The sequence below is a fragment of the Vulpes lagopus genome, chromosome 6 (assembly GCF_018345385.1).
Source record: "Vulpes lagopus strain Blue_001 chromosome 6, ASM1834538v1, whole genome shotgun sequence".
NCBI lineage: Eukaryota > Metazoa > Chordata > Mammalia > Carnivora > Canidae > Vulpes > Vulpes lagopus.
Window position 1 is genome coordinate 94,423,558 of NC_054829.1, and position 9,733 is coordinate 94,433,290.

The window sequence follows — 9,733 nt, forward strand, 5'->3', positions numbered from 1 at the left end:
AAGGAAAATCTTAAAAAAAAAAAAAAAATTCTAGCTCAGACTGCCCACAGTCTTAACTAACCTGGGTTAGACCTTAGTTTAATGACTTAAGCAAGTACATCAACATTTTTAGGGCCTCAGATTTATCATATACATAATTCCAAACTCTACCTCCAAAAATAATTAGCACACAATGAACACTAAATAAGTCTTAATATTATAATTGTTTGGTATTTTTATTAGACTCATTTTGGCAGGTTTCATTGCCTAACCAAATAAAACTGAAACTACTTGAAAGCAGTGATCTGTTTTTTTTTTTTTTTTTGGTATTAGAGGGTTCATTTTTCCCCCCTCAGAACACCAAATGCAGTATTAAGCACCCTTTAGCTACTGATGATTAATTGTAATCAATGAGTATATTTCAAAGTATATTATATACTTTAAAAATCTTTTAATTATGGAGCTTTAAAACAATAAGGAAAATATAATTCACTTCCAAATTTCAAAAGAATATGTCTTGTACCTGTGGTAGCAAATCAGAGCCTGACAAGTTATATAACAACTTTAAGAGCAATAAAAGCGAAAATGTCTGAAAGTTAAGTCCAAGAGTCATTTTTATAATAAGAAAAGGAATGATGCTTGCTAATGCTTTGTCTAATTAAATACAATATGAAATAGAAGCAGAGATACAGTTTTGTTTAAGGAGGTAGAATTCTGATTATTTATTGACAAGATAATTTTTAATGGAAATCCTCAAAGAATTGAGTTAATAGAAGAATTGAATAAAGCGGCTAGATATAAGATAAATACGTCTAAACTATTGGTTTTTCATGTACTGCCAATAACCAATTAGAAAGTATAATAGGATATAATAGGAGAGAAAAAGAGAATAAGGTATGTAGTATGCATCAGAAGTTGTTTTAATCTACTGAAATTATAACTTTCTATTTCTATAATAAAAATAGAAATTTTTGAATTATATCATTACCATATTTTATTTCATAAGATAAAATAATGGTGGTCTTAAAAAAAGGGAAGGTAAACATTGATCATTGAGATTGGTAGTAATAGTTGACTGTAACTTTAGCACTTTCTCCATGATCCAAAATATAATTCCCCAACAAGCTCAGAGTGATTCTTTATATCATGGGGATAGTCAATTTTGTTTAAAGTAATTAAAAACTCAATTTTTATGCACTATTTCTCTGTGCACATTATGAAATACACATTTTTAATACTATCACTTCCTTACATGCATTCATATCAATGTAACTGTAGTGTTAGTAATGGATTTTTTTTCTTGTAAAAACAACAAAGCTTTTTTTTTTTTTTAAGATTTTATTTATTTATTCATGAAAGACACAGAGAGAGAGAGAGGCAGAGACAGAGGCAGAAGGAGAAGCAGGCTCCATGCAGGGAGCCGGGTGCGGGACCCAATCTCCGGACTCCAGGGTCACGCCCTGGGCGGAAGGCAGATGCTGAACTGCTGAGCCACCCAGCCGTCCCCAAAACAAGCTTTTGAGCTGTTATTTATCTGTTATGTCCAACTCCATCTTCTATACTCTTCCTGTGATGGCTGGGGGCTGGGTCACTACAAAGTCTTCTTTCTCAGCTCCCTTTTCAGTTGATTTCCGGTTAGAAGTGGGTGGGGGAGGATAGGCTGTAAATTGAAGTTGGAAAGATATATTCTGGATTCTGTCAGTACCTCTTCTGCAGCAAAGGACAACTATGACTCAAACCTCCAACAGTTTTGGCACCCCTAGCCATGACCACCCAGGCATATGAAAATCAGCTAGCTGTCCATGTTGGTAATTCAAGCACCAGTTGCACACCACCTAATTGTCTAAACTCATGTCTCAGAAAAATTACAAACTACTTTAGTCCATTGACTTTTGTGATCACCTGCATAATCAAAATAGATCTGCTGAAATGCCAAGCATTTCAATAAAAGTTTGAATTATGAATGCTGTTTCCTTCCATTTTTGTGATACTAATTTAGTCTATTAAACTAATATTCCTAGTAGATGCTTAAATTGTCAGACAAAAAACTCAATTAAAACTTGTATAACAAGAAATATATTTCCAGCAAGATTCTAAAATGTAAATGCCTTTGAATTTGATGCAAAATATCAGAAGCAGCAAATAACCATATACATACAATTATTTACATATTTATAAGTAAAGAATAGACGTGAATTTCCACAGAATTTCAGCTGTATGTCAACTTTGCTTCTCGAGACCCGAATTGATCTCTATTTTGTATTTTGTCCAAAACTAGGGACCTCACCAATCTTTCTTACATTCACCTTTTCCCTTCTTAATTTACCTCAAACCCATTTCCTCCCAATGTATCCTTTCTCTCTTTATGGGATTTTGATAATAATACATGATTCACAGTAACTTAAAGGATTTCATATACGTTGTACTTTCCTTGCTTATATACAAAAGATGGAATTGTTCCACCTGTGAGAATACAGTTACTAAAATAAAAATGTTTTATGATAGTGTCTTTGATTAAGATAGATAATAAGAATGTACATAATTCAAAATAACAGATAATATGCCAAAACTTGTACATTTTTGTCTACAAGTAAATTTTCTATTTGTATTAATATATGAATGTATTTGTTGTTCTGCTAATACAATTTTTTTTCAAAAATAAAAAGAGTAAAAATAACATTGTGAAGAACCAATTTAGAAGGAACTGGAAAGTTATTTTGCTTAACTCATTTTTATCTTCCATTTCGCAATGCAGATGGAGAAATTATGTTGTATTTTTAACCTGAAGATTCACATTAGCATTTGCATTTTTCCGGCATTTCCTTGGGGAGTAGAGAATTTACTGGGGAGCAAGGCAAAAATGGGAGAAAAAGAAATAGAGTCTCTTCAATGTCCTCCTTTTTGTGTCTTCGACGATGAGGACCTTCACTTAGAATAAGACTAAAATGAATCTTTAAGGAAAAACAAAACAAAAAAAATTCTCAGTCTTTATGATTTTAAGACTTTGCTTAGAATTCTGCATTAAAAATGGATTATCTATTTATGTATAATTTAAATATAGCTGCAATTTCAATCTTATTTCACTTCATATTGATCAAAGCCAATCGGGGTAAATGTAGAAGAACGGAGGACAGTTTTGATAGTGATAAATAAGATTGTCCTCACCACATCGAAATGTTGAAGCATAATACGATTTTTGGAGGTCTGTAATATTAGTTTTTATCTGTGTTTCAAGCTTGTGGATGTTCCCAAATGAATAGCCTATTATTAACTACACAAAGGGGACCATTCCATTTGACCCCTGAGGTGATCAGTCAGAGCCTCAAGTGGGAGAGTTCATTACCTGGAGGTTGGCATGAATAATGATGAATGCTATTAGTCATCATAAAATTTTTCAACAGCTTTCAAAATTCTAGCCACAGCATTTGATTCAGTGACCTCCTATGACAATTAACCCCGCAGGCTAACTGTGTACCATGTAATGAAAGATTTTTTTCATTTATTCTATATTAATATGCCATTAATTCCATAACACTAGGGGACTATATATATATATATATATATATACACATATATATATACACATATATATATACACATAGTTATATAAATATATAAAATGTAAACTGTTAAAGCTATTCAAATGTTTTCTGGATATTAAACCTTGAAAGAAAATAAAACAATAACATTGTCTCCTGAATCATCTTTTATAGAAAGATTATTTTATTACCTATGGCTAGGACCAGGTTTGCTTAGCTTTTAAAAGAGATTGTACACTGACACATTATTTATATTACTCTAAGATTCCATTTAATGATATACAGCCCGACATAAAGTTAGAACAGTTATCATTTTTACAATATATGAGCAAAAGGTTTGCAAACAAGTCATGATAGTGTGGACTATGTTTGGAAAATTTTCCAACCCTCCTCTCACTGTAGAGTATACTTCCTTTACCCACTGATGTTGGACTTCCCCATGTGACTTTAAAGAAACATCACTAGGGAACTAGGATTTTTTTAGTTTTAGCTGTTTACTTCAGGATAAATTTCAATCATTTTTTTTTTTCTGGAAACAATAGGTTAGGATGATACCATTGATGCATGAATTGTATTAAAAATATTTTACAGTTATGGGAGAGGAAATGAAAGAAGCAGGAACAGCAAAATAAGGTATATCTACCCTCTGTTAGACATTTTTGGCAGTTTAGATTTTTTCCAAGTTAATCCTTATATTGATTTTTTAAAATTCCTGATTATCTGATCAGAGTAATATATTATTTTCCAGATTCCTTGCAGTTAAAAACCACAACAACCAACATTGACTTTTCCTCCCCTTCAAATGACTGGCTCCTCTTCATCCTTTAGACCTCAGCTTATAACTGTTACTTGAAGGGGTCATCCGCAAACAATCAAGAGTAGGATCTGCACACTAATGTATCTTCTCTTGTATTTTCCTTAAAGGGGATTCATCAGTATTTTATTTTATTTGTTTACCTATTAATTTTCTTGTTTAAATCTCATCTCTTCTTCTAGACCATGTGCCTATTAAGAGCTGGGTAGTAGTGAGTCAACACTTAGGGTCTAGGGTAGTACCTGGAATCTCTTAAGGTATGAATGAAATTTTCTGTTAAATATTAAATATTCTTTTTTAAAATTATTTATTTATGATAGTCACATAGAGAGAGAGAGAGAGAGGCAGAGACACAGGCAGAGGGAGAAGCAGGCTCCATGCACCGGGAGCCCGACGTGGGACTCGATCCGGGGTCTCCAGGATCGCGCCCTGGGCCAAAGGCAGGCGCTAAACCACTGCGCCACCCAGGGATCCCTAAATATTCTGAATAATACTTAAATATTTCTGAATCCACATATGAGGTGTGAGTTTGTGCCCTAGGCAGGAAGGAGCAGGTGGTGGGATCTGAAAGGTCTCTCATTAGGAGTACAGATGACACTACAGTTACTTTTACAGAGAGGCTCTATCTTGTTCTCTAAAGATCCACACAGGCCATGGCTATTCTCTTTCGTGCTTTGTAACAAGCCTCCACAAGCCCCAAACCAGCGTCTCCATAGCAGATAGGGAGACAGGCATTCCTCATATTTTGTAGACTTCTTTCAGAGCACTGGAACTTCCTCCCAGCTTGGGTCCTGTTTTAAACAGAAGTATTCTAACAGAGTAGCTGGGGAACGAAAGGGGCAAGGGCAACCCCGGTGCAGATGGTTAGCCACAGGAAGCCAGCCAGCTTTAAGCCACTCCTTCATGTTCAATGGCAGGAGGTACAGTTTGAACACTTTCTGTCACCATCGCTTTATTATTAATAATATTATACCACAGTGTATTACAGCAGCTTGTTTCTCAAAATCCTTGATCTAATCTAAAAGTATAATTTACTTCTTTTGTCTGGAGGCCACTATTCCAGGCCTTCGAAGTATACTATAGATTCTGCTTCAGTTGACTGCAGTTATTTTCATTTGTCAATGAGAAAATACCACTAGTCTACTCTATACAATTCATTCTCATATATGACCAATAAAATGATCGCAAGTTACTTGTCAAGGGTTAAAAAGGGAAATATATATGATAACAACAATAATTTCCTTAGAGACCAACCGGTTTTATCACATAAGAGCTTAAAGAAACTCTAATTTTGTTTTTACTCTCCACTAGAACAACAAAAAAGTGCCTACACTAATTAGAAATATTTGTTTTGTTTTTTTTTTTTTTTTTTTTTTTTTTTAATTAGAAATATTTGAAATGTAATTAAGTATCCAACTGAAGTCATAGGAACAGAGCTTAGGAAATTTCACCTTAGCATCATCAGGTTTAAGTCCTTTTGATATAAATAGAAATTCCTTTTTTGTCAATATCTTACAACTTGCAGCAAAGTAGTCTTGGTTCATTTTTTTTAAGGTCTCACTGCTGCTCTTTCCAGAAATGTGTAATAGAATGATTCTATATCTTGCTTTTGAAGACATTGTCACTGGTGGAGTTACTTATGCTAACTCTCATATTGCTATCTGGTTTCTCTTTAGATGGGGCTTTAAAGGGATGTAGGAAAAAGAGGGACTTACTACTTTTATTAATCAAACTTCTCAGGAGGAAGAAGGTGAGAATATAATAATGGCTACTTCTGCCTTCCATGTGCACCTCTTTCATTCTGTTCAACCTTCATGACCTTTCACTTATGCTAGTTTGAAATGACCATTCTCTTAGTAATCCATTCCTTTGAACTTGTATGAAATGGCATTATTCTCAAGGAGAAGCTCGTGAGCCTCTACTCCATGACATTCTCTGCTTTCCCTGGATGCCCTTGGACAGCCGTTAGTTTATTTCACACTTTGCATTAGACTGATAAAGCATTTGTTTTATGTTCCCAAATGAGATTTCAGATCCTTTACGTGCCTCATATCATGTAACATGGTACTCTGTATATAATACACACTCAATAAATGCTTTTAAATCAAATTGAATGTTGTCGACTGCTTCACATTTGTCACAAAATGAAGACTTTATAGTGGTGATTATGACTCACTCAACCTTTATGATAAGAAAGAATTTGGAAGATAAAGACACGATCTCTTATTGACCTTCTCTCCTTCTCACTCTTATAGGCAAAAAGTTTCCTTTACCTCTACCATTTTCTTCCCATTGTGACTTCTTAATATAGGCATAAAACTCTACAGTATACCTTTATAAATTGATGTTTCAGTGAAATATAAAATTATTTTTAAATAAACAACTCTCAAGAGGATAGAGTATAATGTGGGGTTGGGAAAGAGCTTTGCTTTTTTTCTCATAGCAGCTTTAAGTAGATGTTTGTAGTGAGGGTTATTTATATATTCATAATGAGCTAAAAATAGCCTTGCATTTTCCATCTCTTATCTGTGTCAAAAGGGAGTCACCTAGACTCTTGAAATCCTTCTTTAGAAAATCAATTTTGAGGAAAGATTATTCTAATGTGCCATTTTTACAGCATATATGCCCTACATTTTTATCAAATAGGGATGAGAGGGATGATCCATCAGTGACCACAAATTGTGCTACCCTAAAGGCTAATGCTGCTCTTTAAAGTAAAAGTCTCTACAGTGACTGGAAGATGCAGCTCTAAACAAGGCAACATTTCCTAGCTTTGTAATCAGATTATAAAACTTCCCCCAACCCTATCCCCAAATGTGGGGACCACTTCGGAAGTATTTAATCTGTCTGTTCATAGTTCTTCCAGGTCAGGTTACCTAGGAAACAGACTTTGAAAGGGCCATCAGCAAGCAGAAAGTTACTGAGGGGTTTTCTCAGGATTAGCACCTCTCCAGGGAGTGGAGGAAGCTGATGTGTACAGAAGGAGATATGAACTGAGTGCAGTCACAACAAAGGCCTGAGTGCAAAGCCAAGGGGAGTTCTGGAGCTTAGATGCCTCTACAGAGGTATCACAAGTTGGTGCAAGGAGATCAGGCCTTTATATCCCTGTGCTGATTATCCACTGGTCTCTGGCTATCCCTGGACAAGGGGCACAAACCTGGGCAAAATGGCTTTCTTCAGACCAGGGCTGAGAGCTGTTAGCTCTTAATACTCCCAGTCATTGGGGGAATGAGTGCTTCAGTCCTCAAGGTAGAGAGCTGTGTAGTACAATGCACACCCATGACGATTATCTATAAAGGGAGAAACTTATAAAATAATAACATATTAATATAATAAATAATATGTTTATGTAATTACATATGTAAACATTTTCATCCAATTATAAGAAGATTTTGTTATTTGAGAGAAACTCTGAAAGTCATAAGTGATAAATGATCTCTATTATTAAACCAAAAGAATCCAAATAGAGAATCCTAGTCATTGATATCTCAAAATGCATGAATATGAGTTGAAATAACACATTAATAATAATAGGACATATGATCTAATTTATATTTTCCTCAGTGTTCTAAGTGTTCACATTATTGTTGATCTTGGATTGAGAACTAATCATTTTTCTATTTATGGGGTGATACTATTTAGAAAAACTCACCAGAAAGTTGTATGGGTAAATTCACTCAGTCCAAAATAATTTATAATCTCATAACTATCATTTTAAAAATGAAAATATTAATGATTTTTTAAAAAAGTCAAATATAGATGGATATCTGTTGCCTAAAAACTACTGGGAAGATAAATGAATGGGGTGGGGTGTGAAGAACTAATAAATTAAACAGAAATATGTATATGTATGTGTATCTGTATATAAGCAGAATATACATACATTTATATGTATACGTGTGTGTGTGTAAAAGTGGAAGGAATTTTGTCAAAATGTTCATTATAATAACAAAAATATCTCTGGCTAAAGACAACCCTGATAATTTTTATTTTCTGTATCTTTTTTCATGAAATTACAAATGCATATACATGTACTCATATCTATCTATCTATCTATCTATCTATCTATCTATCTATCTATCTATTTATCGACCTACCTATCATCTATCTCTCCATCAAATAGATAATATCAAATGCATTCCTTGGTTCACATTACATAGGGAAAGCAAACAAAGAATCAAATTATTTTTCTTTTCTCTCAGCTTATATATACTGGAGCATGAAGTAGAAGGGACTCTGAGCAGTTCTGTCAACTGGAGCCAAGGGAAAAAAAAACAAAACAAAACAAATTCTTTACAAAAGGCAATAAGGATCACAATGTTTTCTTTTTAATAGCCTTTACAGTTTCTCTTGTGGAAGATGCCTGAAAGACAAAGCTGAATGACTGAGTGAGGTATTAAAATAGCTTTCTCTCCCTCTAACCCCAATGAATAATCATTTGGTTTCAGGATTTTGCAGATATTGGCCTTACAGGGAATGGTTTCAGGTTTTATTTTTTCCATTTGAAACAATATTATTCCTTATTTACATTCTTTGAACCTCAGTTCAAATGTCTCTTTTTATTTACTCAGTTACATTTTGAACTATGAATTTTTTATTTGATTTTGCCTTTACTTATACAATCATCAAAACATTTGTCCTAAGAGATGTGTTCAAGAACAGGATCTCTGAATAGTTCAGAACTAGCTGAACTTTCCATTTTCTCTTTTCATATATTTTGTTGCTTGTCACCTAAGGAATTAAAAGGTGCTGTTGAATCTCCTATTTTCCTCTCACTCAGTGCTCCTTTACTTCTTTCACTGATAACACTTTACAGATTGGCTTTTTATATAGTGGGATATAGTCAACACTGATGCTCTTTCCGATCGATCAAACCAGCTTCCTTTGTTGCTCACTGGCGACAGGGTTAGTGATTTTGCTCACATCACTGTCAGACACAATATTATTGAAGTTTTTAAAAATGTATTTTCAACTATTTTTTAGACCAATTTAGAGATTGAGGGAGAGCTATAAATATGCAATCATTTTGCAAAACTTCCTGCCCTAAAGGATTAGACATTGAGGTAAGGCTTTCTTTTCCATTGCTTCAGGAAGTTACTTGACAATTCTGATGAATTCCTTGCAACAAAGTTTGGTGGTTGTAAAGCAGAAGGATGGATGTCTCTTTGTAAATAAAGGAGCTCATTTTGTGCTGAGACCCCAAACCTGAGATTTACCACCATCTGGTTGCTAGTCCTCAGCTTTTCAGGCCTAAGAATTCACCTTGTCTGCTTCCTAGATTTGATTAGAGGCTGTGATCCTTAGATTTACCAAGTTTCAGGAGTGTTACTGTATCTATTGTGAATGATGTGTCTTAATTTACAGTGAGAATTTTATCAAGTGGAAAAATGATTCATATCAG